Source organism: Sminthopsis crassicaudata, chromosome 1 (assembly GCF_048593235.1).
Source record: "Sminthopsis crassicaudata isolate SCR6 chromosome 1, ASM4859323v1, whole genome shotgun sequence".
NCBI lineage: Eukaryota > Metazoa > Chordata > Mammalia > Dasyuromorphia > Dasyuridae > Sminthopsis > Sminthopsis crassicaudata.
Window position 1 is genome coordinate 561,463,090 of NC_133617.1, and position 24,936 is coordinate 561,488,025.

Consider the following 24,936-nt stretch of genomic DNA (forward strand, 5'->3'; position numbering starts at 1 on the left):
AAGGCAGCTAAGTAGTACATTGGGCAAGCCTGGAATCAGCAGGACTTAGTCCAAACCTGGCCTCAGAACCTGACTAGCTGTGTGACTCGTGGCAAGTCACTTCACTCTGTTTGCCTCAGTTTCCTCATCTGTAAAAAAAAAAAAAAGCTGGTGAAGTAAATGCCAAACTACTCTAGGATCTTTGCCAAGAAAATAAGAACAACAACAACATTAACTCTAAGAATCAAGTAAAGGAAAATGCTAAACACATAAGAAAGGCACATTGGGGCTAGAATTTAATTAGCATCAAGTAGGCCAATGGGGAGATATTTTGTGGTACACAACTTTGTCAGCACTCTGCAATTAATACTTTTCAAGTAAATGATAGTTTTTAGCTTTTTTTCCACTGGAGAAATTTAAATATCTTACCAATAAAAATGAATTCAATTATTTGGATCTTGTAGCTTTGTAAGATTTTAATAATTAACATCTCATCTACATACAATACAAAAATGCCATTGTAAAATTTTTAGCTGAAAAAAGAAAGCCATTTTTTTTGTCCTCAAACTATGATTTCACTCCAATTGGAAGTTCCTAATTAAGAATTTTCTTATACCAATTCAGATTAGCAACTGTTTTGCAGTTTATAATCTGAAAGAGTTTACCATGATTGAATAATTATGTGATAAAAGTTACACACAGAATGTGCTTGAGATTAGAAATCAAGGCTTTTTGATTCCAAGGCTGGCTCTCTAGCCATTCTGCACAATGCTTCTCTTAGATATTTAACACTATTAAACACACATATATAAACTGCATATACAAATATCAGAAATGAAGGATGAGAGGAAGAGAAGGCAAAATTTTAAAATGAATACAAATAGAAACATTTGAAACCACACAGCTCATATTGAGTCTGTCCTTGCAAAGTCAAGTAAATTTTTAGAGATTACCTCAAAGCAACTCTATTTCTTACTTTATGCTGCCTTGTCCAATATCAAAGAACTGAATCACAGAAACTTCAGTATCACAATCAGAAGCAGAAAGCTACCACAATTACTGTCATCTTCAAAAATAATAGCATTAACTAACAAGTCTATGATAAGTCAAGCCATCTGCAAGATACCTGTAGCAAAATAAACCCAATATTTCCATGTTGGGCTCCTATCAAAGAAACCCATTTCTACTATAAAAATTCAAGCTTCTGAACATTTCTTCAAAACATATTAGATCTATATCTCAGTACGCTAGGGCTTGAGCTAGACTATTTAAGAAACAAATTCAAACTAACATGGAAATGGATGCAGTGGGTAAATGTGAGACCCTCTCACTCCTTTTTCTTCTCTGACTTGTATATAAATAGTTCATAAATATGTATTTAATGTCCAAGATAATGTCTAATATAGTGATTAGAGGACTAGACTTAAATAAGGAAGACCTGGATGACACAAATTGGCTGTAAAACCCTGGAAAACTCATTTAATGCTTTTCAATGCCTTTCCAAACTCTCTTCTAAAATTTTCCTGAAGAAGAAGGATTTCTGGAAGATGGTACTTTATTTATTTTTTTTATTCATTTTTCCAAATTATCCCCCCCCTCTCTCCACTCCCTCCCCCCCGATGGCAGGCAATCCCATACATTTTACATGTGTTACAATATAACCTAGATACAATATATGTGTGTAAATACCATTTTCTTGTTGCATATTAATTATTAGCTTCCGAAGGTATAAGCAACCTGGGTAGATAGACAGTAGTGCTAACAATTTATATTCGCTTCCCAGTGTTCCTTCTCTGGGTGTAGTTATTTCTGTCCATCATTGATCAACTGGAAGTGAGTTGGATCTTCTTTATGTTGAAGATTTCCATGGAAGATGGTACTTTAACACAAAGGAGTGACTCTAATGGAAAGTCAAGATCTTTGGAAATGGTCAAGGTCACTATTATCTTATAGAAAAACTATTAGGATAGTGGTACCAAAACTCCTGATGTGATCAAAATGGTGATCAGATTTGATTTGTTCCTGAATTGCTGTTTTAATGGAAACAAAACAATTAAAATGCTATCATAATTTCAAAACATGGTATTGGTAGTTCAAGTTGCAAGAAGCAAGTTTATGATAAAAAAGACACTATAGGTCATTTTACAAAATGAGAATTTTAATCATAATTATCTAAATGTTATTAGAATTATTTATAAGATCACAAACATTCTATGGTTTTAGATTAAAATATTGCAATATATATTATTTAGTACAAAAATGATTCTTGTTAATTGTGATTAAAGATCTGTGTACCTCTTTGGGGTTTATGATATTTCATCTGCTAAGGCCTTGACCCCCACCCATTAGTTCTTTGAGAAAAATAAAGTGCCTCTCTTCAGATGTCAAGGTTTCAACATGACAAGGATCTTTCATATGTCTAAGCAGGTAAATAATAAATTCATTTTCTCTGACCAACAATACAGAATTCCCATTCTATAGAGTTTCTATCTTTAAAAGCTTATTTTAAAAATCCAGGAAAATACAAGATGAAGTCCAATTATCAGATGTTTATATTGAAAGAATGCAACAAAAAAAGTCCAATGTAAAGTTGTGGGAAAAATTTCCTTGATAAAAAGAAAAATCTTTTTTATTAGTCATAACAACATAATTACAACAATGATTAGATACAAATTTAATAAAAGATAGGAATGAAGAAAATGATTGAAATATTAAGAAGCACATGCCTCAACTTCCTTGGATATTTAATATATATTTTCCACATAATGTTTAATGCTTGAATTTCAGAAGTTCTAATAGTTTAATGTTTTCTTACTAATTTCAAAAAGGGAATCAGAAAAATTTTCCCATCTTTCCTACACGGTTCTTTTTTCTCCTCTAATGTTATAATCTACAATACTCATTAACATTGCCATTTTAGTGGGGCTGTGTAAGGCCATCTGGGCCCTATTTCCGAATTCTAAGCATGCCTTCCCTGTATAATTTACTCAATTTCCATCCCCTGCAGTGAACTGCTATCCAAAGTCCACTACTCTTGAAAAGTTTCTCAACTGTCAGGAATATGGGCAATGTGACCGGATGGGCATATATGGAAAAGTACAAGATTACAAAAAAAAAAAAAAAACCAACCCAGTGTGACTCCTAATTGAGGTTTACAAGTGACACTAACCCATTAAATGATGGTACACTTAATGAGTGCTTAACCAATATCATTAATAATGAAGTAATTGGGCCTATTTACCACAAGAAAGTCGATTTAGCTTGGTTATCATTTCCGGCCAAGCAGGTCATTGATGTTTCATTTGTAGTTGGTATTTTTCCCCAATTGAATAAGCCAGAAATAATGAGCAAGTACAAATCTTCCTGGAACCTCAGCTCAGGCATTTAATTTTTTTTCTAATAAACTATCAGTGTCCATGTTAATTAAGTTAGGTGGAAATAAAAAAAATTACTATTGTCTTTGTGGTATCTGGCAGCTTAAAAAAATTTTTTTTGGGGAGTTGAACTGAGATAGGCTCTAAGTTATATATAAAGTTCCATCAATCATCAATTATGGGTGGCTTCTATAAAGAGGTTCTTCAATTTTGTAATTGTTAAAAATATAATATAAAATCTTATTTACCTATTAAAATTAAGATGGCTTCATGAAGTACCCACCAAATAAAATGATAATAGCCTCACCTAGAATCCCACTCTACTTGCAGAGCTCAACATTTCAATACCACTGTAAGAATCAAAGCCAACAAAACTTTTAAACTTCTAAAGGAATTACTTGTAGAAAAATGAAAGAATTTATAAAATGTTACCATTAAAATCTTTTTCAAGACACAAAATCAATTGAGTTTATCTGGAAGAGACAATTTTCAGAGAGGAAAAGAAACTGTCTAGGACGGAATAACCTGAGATTTGTTAGTATTTTCTTTACACTACTGTCACAGTAAGGTGGCTATTGTTACTATTATTTGTAAGTTGCTTTTATTTATGTACTAAAGCTGACCTAACTCTGGTCTACTTGTTATGTAATATAAGGAAGAGTTTCATTTAGTAATGGCTCTGGGAAGAGAACTGAAGGCAAGTTATCATTAAACTACCTAACAAAGGAGAAAAAAAATTAAGAACATTGCTCACATTTCAAGTTTGCTTCTTTATTCCAAAAGTTTAATTAGTTTCTACCCTCCTTTAAATGTCTGTCTTGAATGTGTATCCTATATTTGCCAAAATCCAGATCATTTTTATAAGCCAGATTTTTCAAGTGGTAGAAATTTGGGTAATTTAAGCAGATTCCATATTGGCTCTAATTGTTTTAATCTCTATCTATAAATGTATAGTCTGCACAACACAGTTGAGGATTTGAATATATAAAATCATTTTTATAGTCTTGTTTCTCTCACTTGATTTAGAATGTCCTTTAAGCTAGATATGATTATCTTTATTCTACCTATTATGTGCTAGAGATACAAAGATTAAATATGATACAGTCCCTTCCCTCAAGATGTTTACTATCTAATGAGAAAGGGATATGGATATATATGTGTGTGTATGTGTGTACAAATGTGTATTATATCTATATCTCTAAATTGTATTTATAGATACATATCTATAGATATTTGTAAATATTTACATTTATATCAAAATCCTCTATTTGTAACTTTACAGTCTAGTTAGATGGTTTGATAAATAGATAGATTTAGATATTTCTCATGAATAAAATGCTAGGAAAACTTAGAAGAGGAAGAGATCAAGCTGAGCTGGGGGAATCAGAGAATGTTTCATGGAAGAGGCTATACCTTAGTTAGGATTTGAAGGAAAATAGCATTGTCCATCCTAGGCATGGATGACATGTGTGGATACTGAGTAGCAATCTTCATAAAACAGTATTCAAAGCAGGGTAGTATAAGATAATATGTCTGAAAATGTTCTCTGGAGGAAGATTTTAGTGAATTTTGAATGCTAGGATAAGAATTTTGGTGATAATATGGGGTTACTGAAAGTTTTGAAGTGAAGGAATGATGTGGTTAGACTTATGTGTAAGGAATATAATACAGTCACTGGTATGAAAGATGTATCTGTGAGGGAATAGACAAGAGGCAAGAAGAAGAGTTAGAAGAAGACATGAACTTCTAAAAGTGGGAAAAGGAAAGAAAGGAATGGGTACAAGTAGTGTAGAAATAGAATATAATAAAATAGCAATGGGGGTGGTCATTAAAAATAAGACATGAGAATCAGAGCACATTTTGGAATTACTGAATCTGAGATGCTGGATAGCCAGAAGCATACAGAACAGTTAGAAACACAGGACCACGTTTCTGGAGAGAGATTGGGATTGGAGGCATAGATTTGGAAATTGATGAGAAGATGACTGAAACCATAAGAATAAATTCAGAGAAAAGGAAAGAATCAATGAAAAAGTTGTGAAAGATGTCCAAATTTAAGGACATGAGAAAATGAATAGAATCTAAAGTCTTTGAAGGCATTGTTTCATTTTTGGCCTTTGTATCCCAGCACTTAACACAGTTAGCATTCAGCAAACATTTGTCAACCATTTACGATGTTCCAGGTGCAAAAAGGATAAAAATTTACTGTCCTCAAGATTATATTCTAATGAACATGATGTTTAGTACATGTTAAATGGTTAAATGCTTGTTGAATTGAATCAGATAGTGAGGAAATTGTAGAGAAGTAAAGGGGCAATAGAGAAGCAGGGAAGCTAGATGATATATCTGAGTTCAAATTTGACCTTAGACACTTACTAACCATGTGACCCTGGGCAAGTCACATAACCCTGTTTGCCTCAGTTTTCTCTTCTGTAAAATGAGCTGTAGAAGGAAATAGCAAACCACTCCAATATCTTTGCTGAAAAAAAAAAACAAATGGGATCACAAAGAGTCAGATGTGACTGAAATGACTAAAAAACAAAAAAAGTATAACCATGAATTTTTAATGTCAAAGGAAGAGAAAGTATCAAAAAATTAGAAAAAGATCAATAGCATCAGCTACTGTTGATCCTCAAATCTACACAAAGCCTTGCCTAATCTCTTCCTGGACCTTCAGTTAGACATATCTGCTAGACATTTTCAATTGGATGATGTTACAAAGATTGTTGAACACATCGTGTACAAAACATAACTTAATGTCTTCTCTCATAGACTTGTTCCTCTTCCAAGCCTCCCTATTCATGTTCAGGATATGCATATCCTTCTAGTCTGACAGATTCTCAACTTGAGTCATTTTTGGTTCTCCAGTCTCTCTTAATAGATCTCTTCTATCTTTAATTAGTTGCTAAATTTTAACTATTATATCTCCAAATATCTTTTGATTTATCCCCTTCTTATCAGTCACATGGTCACTACCCTAGTTAAGACTATCATCACTTCTTGCCTAGACTATTGTAATAGCCTACCAATTGGTATTTTGCCATCCAATCTCTCTTTTCTCCAATATAGCTCTAACATAGCTGCCAAAACCAAATTCTTAAAGCATAGGTATGATGCTATTCAAGAATCTTTTGTTGCATTAGATATATATACACCTCAAGGAAATGAAAAACACCATGTATATACAAATATTTTTAGATTAGCAAATGATGGAAAGGAAGTACCCAGTGACAGTGAAACAGCTGGACAAATTTAGTCTATCAATGTAATTGCATATTATTTTCAATATAAGAAACTTTTGTCTCTGAGCCAAACTAGTAAAATAGTTTACATGATCACAAATAAAGGAAAATAACCTTTTTTTTTCTTTTGCTGAGGTAACTGGGGTTAAATGACTTGCCCAGAGTCACACAGCTAGAAAGTGTTAAGTGTCTGAGGTCAAATTTGAACTCAAGTCCTCTTGACTTCAGGGCTGGTGCTCTATCCACTGTGCCATCTAGCTGCCCCCAGGAAAATAATATTTAAAGATTTCAGAACTCTGATTAGTGCAGTAACTAATTGTGACTTGAGAAAAAAAAATGACTGTGAACCATGCCTTCAGCCTCTGGACAAAGCACAGGTAGAATGGCGTCAAATTAGGAATCTTTTGCTCCCTAAAGATGCATTGATTTGTTTTGCTTAACTGTACATGTTTGTTACAAGGGAGGATTTCTATAAATAAAAAGAAGGGAAGGATTTAGGGAAGCGATAAAGATATTTAAAAAAAGCTCTAAAAAAAGATTGAAAAACAAAAGACTATGTTTGGATATACTTCTGATAGGTGGTTCTAGGTTAAATTTTATCACAACTTTCATCACTGCTCATTGCAATTTTGATGTGTTTATGGGCTCTACAACAGCACAAACTATGAGCCGAGATGGGCATGGACACTAATGAACATCCTCATTTGCCACAATGACACTACAAAGGAAGAAAGGCAAGAGGCCACATATTGTATTCACGATAGAATTTTCCACTATTCTTACTCTTAGACTCAATGCACTATCCATTTACCACAATATACAGACTGGTTTGATCCAGGTTATCTAGATCCTTTCTCACTATTCTGCAGAAGTCTGATTTTAATAATAAACGAGAGATTTTAAGATATTTTCTGTTGCTCCAGAACCATAAGAACATCATGGGGAAATTTTACTCATGTTACTCAAGCTGTCATGTTCAACATGTTCTATCTTAACATTTCACAATGAATTATTCTATAAAATACAGTTGATGCAGCATTCATAGGATCATAGAATCTTAAAAAAGCCCACTTATTTTGAAAATAAGTAGACTGCAGTTAAGAGAGAAGTGACTTTTTCAGTCATGTAAGTAGATGCATCAGGATTCAAAACCAAGTCTTTTGACTCCAAATATAATAATGTTTTTCCCAACTTCATAATACCTCCACCTACATCAGATATTGCCACAAATGTTTAACAATCCACCAGTTTTAACTGTGATAAAGAATTAAAGAAAAACAATTCATTGTTCCTTCCCACAAATGTAACCTAGAGCATTGTATACAGAAAGATGAAATTAAATTCAATAAACCTTTATTAAGTTCCTACTATATGTAGATCATTATACGCAAAATACTGTATGCATAACACAATGGCTAGTATAGGATATGGGAATATGGGAAATAAATATAGAGACAACTATGACACAAAAGATCAATAACTATTAATGAAAATTAAAATTTGGCAAAGGTGTTAGAAAACAGAAAAAAATTGGTTTTAAGAGGTTTAAAAAAAAACCAACCAAAAAAAACCCAAACAAACAAACAAAAAAAAACCGAAGGCATTATTGATGGAAGGGGAATAAGCTTCACAAAACAGGTAGCATGAGTTAGGCTTCAACAAATTCATAACAGCTCAAAGGAGTAATGGAAAGAGGATTGGTCCTTATTATGACTTTGCAGAGAGTGTGATGCTCTCCTACCACAAAGGCAATAGTAGAAAAAAAAAGTCTGAAAAGCTACTAGAATTACAGAACCATAAAACTTGAATAATGGAAGAGATTTAGTCCAATCCCATAACTGTGCAGATATGAAAACAAGCTCAGAGTGATTTGTACAATATCACATAGTGATACCAGAGATAGAATATAGGATTCCTGACTCCCAATTCAGTGCCTTTTCCATTAGAGAAGAGCATTTTATTTTGTAAAACTCTCATAGCATTCTAAATCACTTCAGTCTTATTTGTCTGGTAGACATTTCACTGGTAGACATTTTTTCTTGATTTGTTTCCTTTGGTAAGAGCCACTATTACACAGAATGAAAATTTTTAAAAAGTCTCCAAGGATTTGGATCTTAGTTTTAACTTGGCAGCCACTTGTAAAGTTCCAAAGTGTAAATCAAAAAAAAACAAAAAAACAAAAAAACAGTGACTGACAAAGAGGCTGAATTGTTTCCTCTTTTAGAGTTTCTCACAAATCTGTTTGCATTTCACTTCCCTCCTCTCTCTAACAGAATAGTGCTGACTTCTGATTGTCTTCCCCTCTCTCATACTAGCTTCTATTTGGGTAAAATCAATTTGGGTTCTATTTGTAGCCAAACACCCCCCACACACAGACACGCACACACATACACACCTCACAACACATTATAAATTGTGAGTTTTAATTTTTTTACTAAAAGATATTTGCACATCTTTTGAAAAAAATTGTTTTCAAGGTCTTATAATTCTATATTTCCCTCCAGAGTATAATTCTTATAATCCTCAAGAGTATAATCATAAAGGCACTGACATCTAGAGGAGAGAATCTTGGAGGCAGGAAAAATCAGGAGGCTGCCTCTAATGCATATACATGGACTGCATAACTCAGGGTAAGTTACTTTCTCAGTGGCCCAGACAATTCTATATATCTCTAATGTTATTTTTCTGAATTACGCCCCTAAAATGTCTACAGGGCATACAGAATTTAGGGTATGAAACATAGCAATGAACAAATATTTCTGATATACATTTAGAATGGATCTATGTGTGTATGTATAGATATGGATATATTATGGGTATATATGGATATACTATGGAAATATTTTTCTCTACCTTTGCAACATTTTCCATCCATTTACTAACTATAAGGAATAGTCCCATTAAAAAAGAAGGAAAAACTCAAACCAAACTGTACTTCACAAAAAATAGTAACCCACCTAAATTTATATATTACTTTAACATTTGCAAAATACTTTCCTAATAAACAAAAAAATCCTGTGAAGCAAGAAATTTCAGACTTCTACATTAGATAATTTTGCTTCTCAGTCTAGATTCTTGTTTCCAGATGTCTGAGGGAAAGGATTATGCATGACAGAGCTGTAAAATGTAAGAGCTAGAAGGTTGGTCAGAGGCTATTTACTTCAACCTAATAGAGGCATAATAATGAATCTTGCAGAACTAAAATCCTCTTATCAGTAGAAGCAGTAAGAAAACTAAGAAATATAGGACTGAGTTTCTATAGCTGCCGCTGAACACTTAATTATACTCAGATTATAATAAATAATTCATTGCCATTTCCTTACTCCAATGTATTTCAAGTCTTTCTGTCCCATCTCTACTCAATTCACTCTATTCCCCATACATAACTAAGAAAATGAGCTTCCTGAGCTGCCAGGCCAATGTGTTTTCTCCTCCATCCTCAATAAATTCTAATGTCTTCCTATTACTTTCAAGATCAAATATATTCTGTTTGAATTCTAAAGTTCTTCACAAACTGGTACCTTTCTAGTATTTTTACATTTTACTCCTTTTCACAATAATCCAGCAATAACTGGATTCTTGTTTTTCCCACCATGGCACATCATCTCCTGCTGTTCCTGTCTATCTTTCATGCCTGAAATGTATGTTCTTTTGGCTATATTATCTTACTTTGAGACTCAACTGACTTCCTTCTCCTCCCCTTCTCCACCACTTCAGTACCTTCCCTCTCAGACCTTCTATTACCTTGCATGTATTTTGAATACATTATGGTTGTTATTGTTCTGTTGTTTTTCAGTCTTGTCTGACTGTGACCCCATTTGGGGTTTTCTTGGCAATGATACTAGAGTGATTTGCCATTTCCTTCTCCACCACATTTTACAGATGAGGAATCTAAGACAAACAGTTAAATGATTTTCTCAGGATCACTCAGTAAGTGTCTATGCCTGCATTTGAACTCATGAAGAAGAGTCATCCTGAGTTCAGGCCTGGCACTCTAACCACTGTGGCACCTAGCATAGTTATCTGCATAGTTCCTCCTCAAGGATGTGACTTCCTCACTATTTGACAAAAATTTCTGGGAAAACTGGAAAACAGTATGGCAGAAACTAGGCATTGATCAATACCTAAACTCACATACCAAGATAAGGTTGAAATGGGTTCATGATTTAGGCATAAAAGATGATTCTATAAGCAACTTAGGAGAACAAGGGGTAGTCTACCTCTCATGTAGCATGATAAATGTGGAAATATGTTTAGAAGAATTATACATGTTTAATTTATATTGAATTATTTGTTATCTAGGGGAGGAGAGAGCTGGGAGGGAGAAAAATATGGAAAATAAAGTTTTGCAAGGGTAAATGTTGAAAACTATCTTTGTATGTATTTTGAAAAAGAAAATGCTATTATTATTTTTTTTAAATGTAAGTTCTTTGAGGGCAAAGACTTTGTTTTTTCCTTTTTTTGCTTCCTTGGCACTTAAATGTTTCTTGAATGACTGACTTATATATGATAGTACATGATAGTCTCATAGTCATAGCATGATATAATTTAACATGTATATTTCATGAGAAAAAAGTCTGGGTAGTGAATAGAAGGTTAGATTTGGATTTAGAAAGGATTTAAATCATGTCCTGACTATGGTATTTAGGAGACATGTGGCCTTCCATAATCTCTACAAATGTTTAATAACCAGCCGGATTTGACTGAAGTAAGGGATTGAGAGAAAATGCAACACATTTTTAAGTTTATTATTTATATTTATTATGTATTTATATTCTTTTATTTTATATTTTTATTGTTATTATGTTCATCACGTAAGTCTAGACAATCAACAAAATAATAAATGAAGCCCTGATTTGTGCTTACACTGAAAATTTAACTTCATCCCGTATAGGCTCTCAGACAATTCCTGCAGACATAGTTATGCTAGGATTTAGGTTGGCAGAGAAGCTTCCCAAGAAGGTTTCCTATACAAGAAAATCACAGATCCTATATTATTTTCTATGTTGAATTTCTTCAAGCTTGAATATAAAGTTACATTCTGAACCTGTAAGAATTTTTTTTAAAAAAGCACCCTTTGTTTTTTATTGACTGCAAAATAATAATTCAATAATTATGTGAAATCAGATTAATTGTACACTATTTCAAAGTCTGATTTTTTTGTACAGCAAAATAATTGTATGGAATATATGTATATATTGTATTTAACATGTACTTTAACATATCTAATATGTATTGGTCAACCTGCCATCTGGGGGAGAGGGTGGGGGGGAAGGAGGGGAAAATTGGAACAAAAGGTTTTTCAATTGTCAATGCTGAAAAATTACTCATGCATATATCTTGTAAATAAAAAGCTATAATAATAAAAAATAAAATTTAAAATGTCAAAAATAATTATGTGAAATGGCTAAATGGTACATAAAAAAGATCATAAGTTGGGAATAGGTAGGTTGTATCTATGAGAGAACTAGATTCATCCTCTGCCAGGGTGGGAAATGCCCAGCCTACAGACTGCAAAATCATTTGATCTAGTCCTGTCAAGGTAATTGCAGGCAATGATGAGCTGAAAGATAGGTACAATAACCTCCCACTGCTTGAGTTTTTAAGTTGATAATTTTATATGACCCACAAATAATGTTATAGATATGCAAATGATCCTTGATAGAAAAATAAAAAAAGTTTCCCCAGCCCTGCATCTAAACTAACACATAGTTCTTGGAAATAGGAACATGTTTATGAAGATAGCAATAGAGTAAAAAAAGATAATGGAAACCAGCTTTTCTATGACCAGACACCTTATGCCCTGTGTTGTATTCTTATCAAGTCAGCTAACATAAAATGAGATAAAAGAGTAGTTTCCTAAGAAGAAATTAAGCATTTTAGGGAGAAATGTAAAATATTTTCAGGTCTCCAAGCAAAGCATGTAATTTACTCCTATGATCTGGTTAAACTATGTAAATAGGACATTATGTTTTCCTCATATTATATAAAGAATACTGAGATCTGGAATTACCCAGCCTGTGACAGTATTCATAATAAAAAAGTTAATACCACATAGTAAATTCCATAAACTACAAACATAAATCAAATCCCAACTGGGCAAACTGACAATGCTCTAGACCTTAGAAATTAAAATGAGCTACTACAGCTGGAGCTATAGCTAGAAGAAAAATAAAACAATATGCAGAATGATTGAATACTATATTCTGAGTTGTTAGTGTGACTTGAGTTTAAAAACAAAACCCAACAAAAACAACCAAACTGAAATCTCAAAGCATGAATACATTTTGATTCCCAGCTCTATTTCCTAATCATAGATCTGTAAATTTGAACTCTAAATCACTAGTATCTAATTTACTAAAGAGTGGTTCTTATTTTCAGGAGTAATGTCATATATCAACCCATCTAAAATTTTGTGGAACAGTATCAATACATAATATTGTTCTTGAACACCTTTCCCCTACTTTTTTCTACTGTCTGCTCCTTTTTTTTTTTTTTTTTTTAAATGAGAAGTATTGATGTAAGCAGCTCTAATCCTGGGGTGGGGTGGGGGAGAGTTGAAGTCTTTAGCTTCTTTTTAGCTTTTCCCTCTGACTTGAAACCCTAAATTCAAAGCTCCTACTACAAGTGCCTACAGCCAGCAGCATCCCTCCCCACTGCTTATGCACTCAAGGGTGCTGGTTCCTTCTCACCCAGCACTGTGTCTTAGTAACATAGCTGGGTCTAATGTTCCTAATCAGCAGAGCTTCCCCCAGTCTTCCCAGATTCAGACTCCTGACTCTTCATACTGCCTGAGAGGTGAAAGTTCCTTAAATTCTTATGGTTCAAGATGAGATTCCATCTGAACCCAGCTAGCTCTAGTTTCTCCCCATTTGCAGAGCTAGGCTGGATGTTTTAAACTCAGTCCTGAGGTCTTCAGGTCTTCTTGGGTTATCTCAGGACGACCTCTGTTCTGCCCCAAATCTTTTTAGCTATGTTCACTCCGAAACACAATTTTGTTTGTTTGTGGGAGAAATCTGGAGAAGCTGGAATTTTCTGACCTACTCCATCATCTTCCTAGAATTCTCCCTAAATCACTTAACTTTCTCATGATGAAAAGTATATGAATCAATTCAGGGATTACATTTTTCTCTACCATCTCTTAAGGTTAGTTAAACCCAATTTCTCAGAACCCTGGAGCTTTATGAACACTGGGAGTGAAAAAAAAAAAGGCTTATCAAGGATATTTCTATTCTGCTCTCTCAAAGCACAATCTAACCAGTCTAGACTCAGATTTCAGGAATATGTTTTAGCCTTCAGGTCTCAGGAATAAGTTTCAACATGATTTTGAAGCAGTGACTTGGGGATCAATTGGGAAGAATGATGTAATTAGGGCTTATTAAATGTAGAGTTAGGCATCCTGCAAAATGACATACTTGAAGTGACTTCATCATAACATTATATGAACTCTAGATCACTCAAAATATTGAGATATACCAGAATGGAACATAGTATTCAATCTCAGTCTTGGTTTGAGCTCACTACAGTCAGGTAGTCCTGTTACCTTTATTGCTATACACAAAATGAAAGTGGTTTAGCATAAGTAACCATAGATCTAATCATCTAACTTAGCATATCTAAGCATTTCTATTTATCAAATTTTCTTTCTCCACAAACTAGAATTCTTCTGAAAATCAAGCCAAAAATGAACAGAAAGATGAAGACATCCTATTAGCAATAAGCATGACTTCGTGTGTGTGTGTGTGTGTGTACACTACCACTCTATCATCTCACTGCTAGAAAAGATATCGTTACTTAAGCAAACTGATACCAAAAATCTTTGACCTGACTGCTGCAATACTGCTCTACCCCAATGGAATTCATTAGCACTGGAAAGTCACTTGCTTACCTCCATTTGAGCATATTATGTGCTACTAGAGGATCCTTCCACACAGGTGCACACACAGTTCTCACTTAGGTCTTCAATCACTTTCTAAAGCCTCAACTAAGCTCCCTGCATCATGTTCAATTGTCAGAACCTTCATTCCTTATCTTCCTCCAAGCCTTATGCATATTCCTCTACCACGGAACTTGCAGAACTAGAATAACCCTCCTACCCCAGTTGGAAGTTCATGCAGGAAGCAGATGGTAAAATAATAGGGGGAAATTCCCATAGAAAACATTGAATGATGGGATGTATCATTGGGATTGGAAACATATGGGATGTATTCCTGACATCTCCAGTTGGAGTTTGCCATGCAGTTCCCATTATAATACATGATGATTTTATTCTATAATACTCATGGTGGAACGGAGCTTTGAATTCTAATCCAAAATCTTTGTGGTTGTGAACAAATTACCTCCTTGAACCTCGATTGTGTAGCTTGTGAAATGGGGACAATATTACTTGAAATGGCTACCTCAGAGGATTGTTGTGAGTAAATGTACTTTGTAAACTGTGAAACACAATATAAATGGAAGCTATTATTGTTATTTTTCAGTTATATTGTAGACAAAAATAGGCAATTTTGAGATGACCTGGAAGCTATCACAGTTTATATTATTTTCCTGGGAACATGCATATCTAGTTTCAAATAATAAAGTCATAAATCTAATCTTGGAGCAATACGTGTGTGTGTGTGTGTGTGTGTGTGTGTGTGTGTGTGTGTGTAAGAGAGAGAGAGAGAGAGAGAGAGAGAGAGAGAGAGAGAGAGAGAGAGAGAGAGAGAGAGAGAGAGAGAGAGAGAGATTTGTATGGCACATATATAATTTCTTTTGTTAGTGGATCCTTCCCTAACTTCAGCAAATATGTTGTCTTCATCCTAAAACAAACAAACTTATTAGATTCCAATATCCCTGCTAACTACTGTCTTATATTTCTCCTTCCTTTCTCAGCACTCTTTGAAAAACTATCATGAACTTAGTCCACTTGTTTCACTCTCTTTTATATACTCTACAATATGATTTCCAACCTTACTACTCAAATTATTATCTCCAAGTTTACAAATAATTTCTTAATTACCAAATCCAATGACTTTTCTCAGTCCTCAGCTTTTTCTATCTCTCTATAGCATTTGGCACTACTGACCATCCTTTTTTCTCCAATGTCTTCTCTCAGAATTTTTATGAGATAGTTCTTTCTCATATTTCCTACTTATCATTCTTTTTCCAGGCATACTTGCTGATTCATCATCCATAGAACATCAGTTGCCTATGGATGTTTTTCTTTTCTGTCTACACTCTCACACCTGGTGACCTCCTTATTAGCTCTCATGAGCTCAATTATTATCTCTTTGCAGATGACTTCCAGCTTTAAAAATGCAGCCCTATTTTCTTCTATAAGCTCTAGTTCTGTATTTAAAAACTATATCGTTTGTAGTGCAATATATACTGAACATTCCCGACTAGATGTACCCTAGATATCTCCAACTCAACATGTTCAAACAAGAACTCATTATCTTTGACCCCATTTTCTTCCTTCTTCTGAATTTTCCTATAACTGTCCCCATGCCTCTAGTCACACAAGTTCTCAACACTGGTGTTATTCTCAACTCCTCACCCTCCCTCACACCTCATATTATCCAGTAAATTGACAAATTTTGTTGTTTCTGCATTTTACATACATCCTATTATCTCTCGTCAGGCCTTCATCATTACCCATTGAATCCACTGTTATAGCCTTCTATTTGAACTCCCAACTTCAAGTTTCTCCCCAAGTCAATGCATGGCTCCACAGAGTCAAGACAGTTACTTTCCCAAAGCACTGCCTGTGAGTCAGTCTTACCTCCTTCAATATATTCCAGTGCTTCTCCAATTCTTTTAGGATCAAATATGATTTCTAATTGACATTTAAATCTACTTATAACCTGGCATCTTTTATCTTTCCAGTTTTTTAAATACAACACTCCCTCTAGAAACTATAGTCCTTTTGGCCTTCTCAAGGACCCACCATTCCCTTTTTAATGCTTTTATACTACTGTTCTGTAGCAGGCTGCAGATAGTGGAAAAACTCTGGGTAAGGTATAAGACCCTTTAGCCCAAAAGGAACCTGCTGACAATGTCTGCTTCAGCCCCCCCATCTCTTTTAAGGGCTCTCACCCTTCCTGAGAAGTCAAGGAGGGTGTTACCACCTGTGTTCTATTTAAAGCAAGGGATACTTACAGTAAAGAGATACATTTACATATCAATAGCAGGGTGCTTATAGTTAGCACTTGCACTGTGTGTTGTGGTGATGCAATGCTACTATAGTTAGCACTTGTTCAGTGTGATGTGATGATGTAATGGTTCTCTAGTTGGCACATGCTCAGTGTGCTGTAGTGATATAATCATACTAAAGTATTTAAGGGCTGAGAGAACTTGAAATAAACAGACTCCATCTTTAAACTGTCCTCCTGGTGGCTCTCCTGCCTTCACCACTCCTCCACTAAGACCAAGGACTCGGGCTGATCCCAAGACCCTCCAGAGAGCTAGTCCGGGATGGTATATTTTGGCACCCTGGCATAGGGACTCTAGAAAGCATAGTATATTTTGGCACCCCAATTTGGGGGCTCTAGAAGCACACTACATTGTTCCCTGTGTCTGAAATGTTCTTCCTCTTCATCTGAGCCTCTTAGAATCTCTAGTTTCTTTTAAGACTCAATCCAAGTCCCACTTTTTTCATAAAGTCTTTCCCAAACCTACAACTTGTTAATACAGATCCATTCAAAATGTATATATGTGAATACATACATATATCCACACATACATATACACGTATTGTCTCCACTGTCAGAATATAAGTCACTGGAGGTCAAGAATTCTTTTGATTTTGTCCTCAGTGTTTAACACAATGTCTGGCAACATGGTCGACTTATTGCATGATTCTAATATTAAAGAAGGCAGCATATAAAAAGGCCAAGATTTAGAGACAAAGGTTTAAATCCTGATTTAGACACTTACTAGCTATAGAATCTTGGGCATGTGAGTACATTTTTCTGAACATTAATTTCCACATCTGTAAATTGGGAATAATGGATATCTACCTTATTTGGTTGTTGTGAAAATCAAATAGAATAGGGCCATAAACCTAAAATTTCTATATAAGTCAACTTTTATTCATCTTCATCATTAACATCATCACATCATCATTATCATTAGGTCAGTGGGATCACACTCAAACAGAAACAGAACCTACTAATCCATATAGAAAGATACTTGTAGGCTGCATATTGATTGCATTTTAAAATGGAATGCTAGCTATCTGGATACTTCCCAACTATATATTAGTCAGGTTTAGGATACACTTAGATTGTTGCTGGTCCACACTATATACTGGCTGTGTATTTAAAAACTCTGATTTAGAAAACTTTTCTATGTCTGGCCATTCATATTATCTTTGGTTTTGCCTTGATTTCTTTTAAAATATTACTGCATGAATAAGTTATTATCTTCATGATATTCTTAATAGAGGAAATGTTGATTGAGCATTTTTAGATCAACTGAGCAGTGTTCTGTGGGTATGAACTTTCTATTTCTTGACAATCATGACCCTAATACAGGAAAATCAAAACACAATAGTTTCCAATATGATTCTCTTCTTGTTTGAAAACTGTTTTTTGCTTGGTTATTTGAGAAAAGGGAATTTGATAAACTTTGGCCAGAAGGTAAACTTGTTGTGTCTACTTACAAAGGGTCATCTTAGAAGATTAAGAACCACAGATAGAATAAAGGGAGAAATGGTAAAACACTAACAACTTGAATATTTGAGGGAGAAGAAGGTACTAAAATTTTTTTATAGATCTTGAGCCAAACTCAAAGAAAGAAAATTGGCATGTGGCTATATTCTACAGATGGATTGGCCATGACATGCATACAGTTGTTTATATCTGACATGTAAATATTTCATTTTGGCAATAACAATCTCCCTTCCACTCAAAACAGGCTTGGTGCTTTGAAACATTGTTCCTCCCCACACCTCCTTTCTATTCTGGCAGAACATGAAGTATATGTTCTTATTAGATGGCATCCAAATATAGCACTGCCAACATGAGTGAAAAACTTCACCCAACTTATAGGTCTGTAACGAGGCAATAACTTGCTTTATTTTCTCTGCTATGTTATTTTTGTCCTCTCCATTATCTGTTAAGTGTCCAGGGAGGAAAAAAAGAATCTACTTTTTCTTTGGGGTCTTATAATCTAGGCAAAGTTAGCAGATAATTATGAAATAAAATATTCCATTAATTGAGAAAGCAGTTAAATACTTGAAATGAAATTTCTTTGGATTGAAATATAATACCATTTGTTTAAAATCCCATTTTCTAAGGGACAATCATGAAAATGCTTCAGAGAAAGAAGCAAATTTGCAGAAGGAGTTAGAATGAAGAATCAGTCAGAAACCTTAGATTTTTTTCTAACAGAAATGGAATCTTGGACAAATCATTTCTTTCCAACTCAGTCCAGATAAAACATGGTCTCTGTTCTAGAGCATCTAAAAACTGGAAGATTAAGTCTTGCTAATTAGAATGAGTAATTCTTAGATTTACGGGCTTATTGTTGATGGGGACTTCAGAACTCATAATCCATATGTTTCATATTACAAACAAGGAAACTAAAGGGAGGGAGTTTTGAGTGTTTTGTTCAGGCACACAGATGTAAATCGCAGAAATAGGATCTGAACCTTTAATTGAAAAGCCAATGCCTCCTGTTAAAAAATCTCATCATTTTGGGGCACTTTACTTCAAAGTTTATAAGGCATTTTTCTTGCAATATTTTTAAGGTAAGTCATACAGGTATTATCATCCTCATATTTAGGTGAAGAAAGAGGTTCAGAAAAATTAAGTCATTTGCCCAAAGTCATAGAGGTAACAACAGTTAATGTCAGGAGTTTGATACAGATGTTCAGACTTCAAAGCCAGTGCTTTTCCCAGCAGTACTGACAGTACTAGAGTTATTATTTATCCTTAGTTCCCAAAGTGAACCATGACATCAGGAAAGTGAAGCCATGGCTTGCAAGTGAATTGGATTTAAATGAGGGCTATGCAAAGTCATCAGTCTCACTTTCTCCTCTAGAGCCATTTAGATCTTGGGCAAAACATAGATTACAATGCCTGGAGAAGACTCTGGATGCAGTTAGAGACCTTGGTCTTTTTAAGCTAATTCTTTCCCAGGTGTTAGTTTGCCTGAGGCAATGACCATTCAATGATTAGGCTAGGTAAAAAATAAGGCAGAGTATGGCTTCCTTTACCTAAAAACAAAAACAAAAAACCCAATCTAAGAAGGGAAGACTCTCAGGGTTTTTGGCCAAAACAGAAACAATTGTTATTTATATTCACTCAGAGCTATCAGGACCCAAATAATGACAACCAAGTTGGGTTTCCGCATTAACCTATGTATTGTTGGCCAATCAATAAAAATCAGAGCAGAATTGGATTTAAGGCATAGTAGGTATTTAAGTAGAATTTTTAAGAATTGCATGTGCACCTGATCAGGATGTTTAAGGCCTTTTCTTCTTCCTCAAATGGTTTATAGACCAGTTCACTAATATTACTCATCAGCAAAGCCAAAAAGTGCCCCTAAAATCAAAACATTGTTTCTGTTTCAGTCTTGGGTGGTGTGATCTAAATGGGTGTTTTCTAGGACAGTAGGAGTTCACCTCACATACTATCCTGGTAACTAATGTTATGTTCCAAACATCAGAATGTCACTGTAGCCTCATTCAGAATATTACTCAGTCTTTCTGTAGTTTTGCTGTTTCAGCGCTTGAGGGAAAGTTTTAATTTCCCAGTAGTGACCATGATACTATTTTTGAGTCTTAGGCTTCATTTTATTTCCAACTCTGTGAGAAAGTCAGAAATATAGTCTGGGAGCGAGAACTTAAGGACTTGCTCAGAATAGTTTGTCAAATTGTATTTAGGGAGGAATGTCAATAGTTATCAATTTGAAATTGTAAAAGAGATATAAGCTAAAACGTGAAGAAAAGCTTGAGAACCTAGATGCTATAAAAGGATATTCAACTTCTGAAACTGCAGTGTTGAGTCACAACTTCAGATTCCAATCCACTTTAAATATCCAAAACCCTCAGCTTCTGAAGGTTCATGATTGGTCTAGGACAGTGCTAGATTTTTGATTGCAGAAATAAATTATTAAATATTTTCATAAGTAACACATATAAATCTCCTATGTCAAATTCTTTTCAAATTTGGAAACAATGCAGTGTTATTAAATCTATAAAGCTAGCAACAAATCTCAATTAGAGGGGGAAAGTTCAGACTCAAATTGTATTCTATTGTGATAGAAGCTACTTGATCACACACTCTTGAATTGTTATTAAAATATTATGCATAGATACATATCACTTTGGATTCTTTGATTCTGATACTATGTTTCTTATACTATGTTATTTTTAATTTCTCTAAAAAATTAAATTTGAAGTCTTGGGTGGTACAGAATTGTACCACCTCTATATCAATTATTATAGCTGCTTTGTCAATAAGCTAAGAGACTTCATTCTAATTAAACATTTAAGCAGCATGCCCTAAGCTACAAATTCCTATAAAAATGTAATGTATAACTGATGTGTGTCTGTGCATATTTTGGTACAATGCAGAGCTACTATTGAAAAAAATGGGTTGAACCCTGTCCTATTAACCATTGTAAACTATGACCCTTGTCCTTCTTCTTCCTTTGTTACTCAACTTTCCCAACATGTAAACTACACTTCCTCACCATCTGTTCTTTCTCTACCTTGTTACACACCTGGCTCTCATCCCAAACATGTTAATGACATTATTGTCTTGGAGATCACCAAAGACCTTTCTTCTCACTACAATTCCAGGCCTTATTGTTCTTGATCTCTCTACAGCATCTAATATTATTCTCTGTCTCTGTCTCTCTATGTGTGTAGATGTGTGTGGGAGTCTCTCATCTCTTGTCAAAAATATATTATAGAATTTTTGGTTATTTTTATTAGTATTTAAAATAAAAGGCATTTTTTAAAATCCCCAAATTCATTAAGTTCTTGTTATTTCATGCCTGTGTGAATAAAAATTATTTTTTATCACAGTAGCTCATCAATCAAGAAACATTTGTTGAATTCCTATTATATATCACAGGCAATGTGCTAGGCATTAGGGGATAAGAATTTTAAAAAATGAAACCAGTTCTATTTGTGAGAAGCTGACATTCTAATGGAAGAAGATAAGTTTATATTTATGTATACATTAAATAAATATAAAGAGGGCAGAATATAATAAATGCACAGTTAAATATAAAGGCATTGACAGTTGGGGGATATGGAAAAGCTTTAAGTAGAAAATTATTCTTTAGCTGCATCTTGAAGGAAAAGAGGTAGTCTATGAGGCTACTGTGAGGAAGGAATATGTTCCAGACATAAAGGAAGGCATTACAGAAGCATGAAGTCAGGTGATAGAATGTCTTACACAAAATAAGTGTTTGAAAAGGAATAGCTTGAAGGATAATTTAGCTTTATTGCAAAGTTTGAGAGGAAGAGTAAATATAAGGTGGAAAAAGTTTATCACATAACAGTAAAGGCTTTAAAATCAAAACAGAGCACTATTTTATCTCAGAGGCAAAAGGGAGCAACTGGAGTTAACTGGTGGGAGAAAGGAGGAAGGAGGTGACATAGACATAGACATATATATATATATATATATATATATATATATATATATATATATATATATATATATATATATATATATATATATATATATATATATAGCAGAGAATGAAACGGGAAGAAACCTGAAGAAGAGAGATAAATTAGGTTTGTATCCTGTTTTGGAGGCAGAAAGTATTAGATAAAGAAAAGTCTATAAATTAGTAGTTATCTTGTTTCTTTTCACCTGAAGGTGTTTTGAAGGAAGCTTGAAAGAGAAAGTATGGCCTTCAACTTTACTAATAAGTTTATATGTCCAATAAATTTTTCTTTTTTCTTATGAAAGTCAGAAAGAGGGAGAAAATAGCTTTGTAAAATGGCTTTCAAAAGGATTGTGGGTAACTCCAAAGCATACTGAACTAGAGACTTTGTTTAACTAGAATTTTTGTTATAATTCATTTTCATTAGAAACAAACAAAAGCTTCAATAATGGGGATTGTCTCTTAAGAGTTTTCACAACCCAGTCTCCGAAAACTTCTATCTGAAGTACCATGTATAATCATATCTAGTGTCCTATGTCTCAGAGGTACTACAAGGCTTGCAAATCAAAGAAAGATTTGATTATGTCCCCTTGATTATTGCCCTCCCAAAACACTACAAATAACTAATAATTTTTTGGGAGAAAATTCTTTAAGAGTAAAAACAGAAAGTTTTCTGGTCAAAGGAAATTAAATTTCTTTATCTTAAATAGAGAGTTTATATATATATATACCCATTAATCTGTTTGAATAGGTTAAAATGTTAGATTTTAAATTATCTTATTAGAAAAAAATTCCAATCCAGAATCACAAAAAAGGTTTCTTAACAAATCTCCTGAATAAAAATGCTTATTCTTAAGGAAGCAAATAATAGCTTCATCCTGTCTAGAAGCATTTCTGACCACACAACATACATACTCTTTCAGTGCATGTGGTCACTGTAGCTCAGAAACTCAAAAAGATCTGTTTTCTCATCTATGTGGACAGTCTATTCAATGATGCACATTGTCATCCATCCAAACTGGTATCTCCTGTGAGATTCTTGTCCATACCCTTCTGGAAGGTCCACACAGGGCCTCTTGCACTCAACCTTCACTAGAAGTACTAGGAACTTTCCTCATTTTTTCTCTAAGAATGTGCTCCTACAAAATGACCAGCAAACAAATACCAAGGAAAGAAGAGAATAAACCAAAGATGTTCTCTTATGCAATTATGGTTAAATCATAGAGTTTGCTTCCCACAGTTTTAGAATAGTTCATTTGCCCCATCCCAAAGGGAGAGGATGGAACACTAATTAGCTACAATATGAACTCCAGCTGTGACCAAATGTAGTTTATTCACAATAATAAAAACATTTTTAATGCCCAAACATTATCATAAAATTATCTGAGTTAAGCCAATATGTAGATACACATGCATACATTGGCATATGCTCCTCACTGCTTACATACACACACACACACACACACACACACACACACACACACTCTCTCTCTCTCTCTCTCTCACGCACATGTGCGCAGTTTGAAAAATTTTAGCCTTTTAAAATAACCTTGAACTGAAAAAAAAATATCCAAATAGTCAATGCTTCCTTATTTTTAAATATTATTAAACAGATGAATTGAATTACTTTACTATGCCTGTGTTCTTTAAAATTTTTATTTTAATTTTGCTTAAAATTTACAAAGTTTCTTATTTTTTTTCTAACAGAATTGCCAGAACTAGTACTGGTGTAACAGAAACTTGTCCTTTGTCCCAACTATTTACCAGTCTTATCAAGGCACACATGGATGAGCAATGTGATTTCTAAATAAAAATTCCAATGATATAATTAGATTTTTTTTATAAAAAGGCTTCTCACTCACATCAAGATTTATTTTTCAGGCATACTTATGGTAAATGATTTTATAATAGTGTATTTCTGTTGAGTTTGTGTTAAATGACAATAGAGGTAAACCTTCAATGGGAAAGGTACTCAAGGGCAAAGCTTTGATCAGAGAAGGTGATTAATAATTGAATTCAACTGATAAATGAAAAAGTACCCAGACAAAAACAAATTCAATTTTATCAAGTCCTTCAAAAACATTCAAATAGAACAAAAAGTCAAAATGAGAGTGCTTATGAAACTTTTCAATGACAAATTTTTAAAAATTTCAGCTTATTAAATGTATGGATGTCATTTAGTTTTACTTGGTAAATTCACTCCCGTGATTAGCAAAAATAATTCCAATAGATTTTTTAAAAACACAGTTTAAATTTTTTGCTAAATTACTCTGACATTTCTAAAACAAAAAAGTTGATCCTATTACAGTTACAATGAAAAAATCTATCTACATCTAAATCTGCTGATTTAGCTTTTCTGATTAATTTAACTTAATTCTGAAGAAAAGGTTAAATAGGTTTATTTTTAATGAAAGAATTAAAATTTACATTATGTAAACAGTATGATAAATTTGTCCTTTCCCTAGTGAAGTAGTTAACTAAAAGTAAATTAAGTTTTCTATCAGAATCCTTCTATGCTCAAAAAAGTATCAGGTTTCTTTAGCAAACAGCTTCATGTCAGTTAATTAAGATCAGGAGCAGAGATAGGCCTTAGGAAGAGCACCGAATTTCTAAACAATCTAAGATTCTAAAATTCTACTCTTCCTAGCACTTCTCTCATTTGTTATAAAATTCTTTTAAGAGAATACTAAGAAAAAAATAATGTATGAAGATTCTGACTCTGATTT

At 33.8% G+C, this 24,936-nt stretch overlaps 1 protein-coding gene across 2 annotated transcripts in view; it reads right to left on the reverse strand.

Annotated features, from left to right (window-relative positions):
• The window catches only part of ADGRV1 (adhesion G protein-coupled receptor V1), a 710,827-nt gene that overhangs the window by 357,388 nt on the left and 328,503 nt on the right, over nucleotides 1-24,936 (reverse strand). The gene's annotated exons all lie outside the window — the stretch shown is intronic.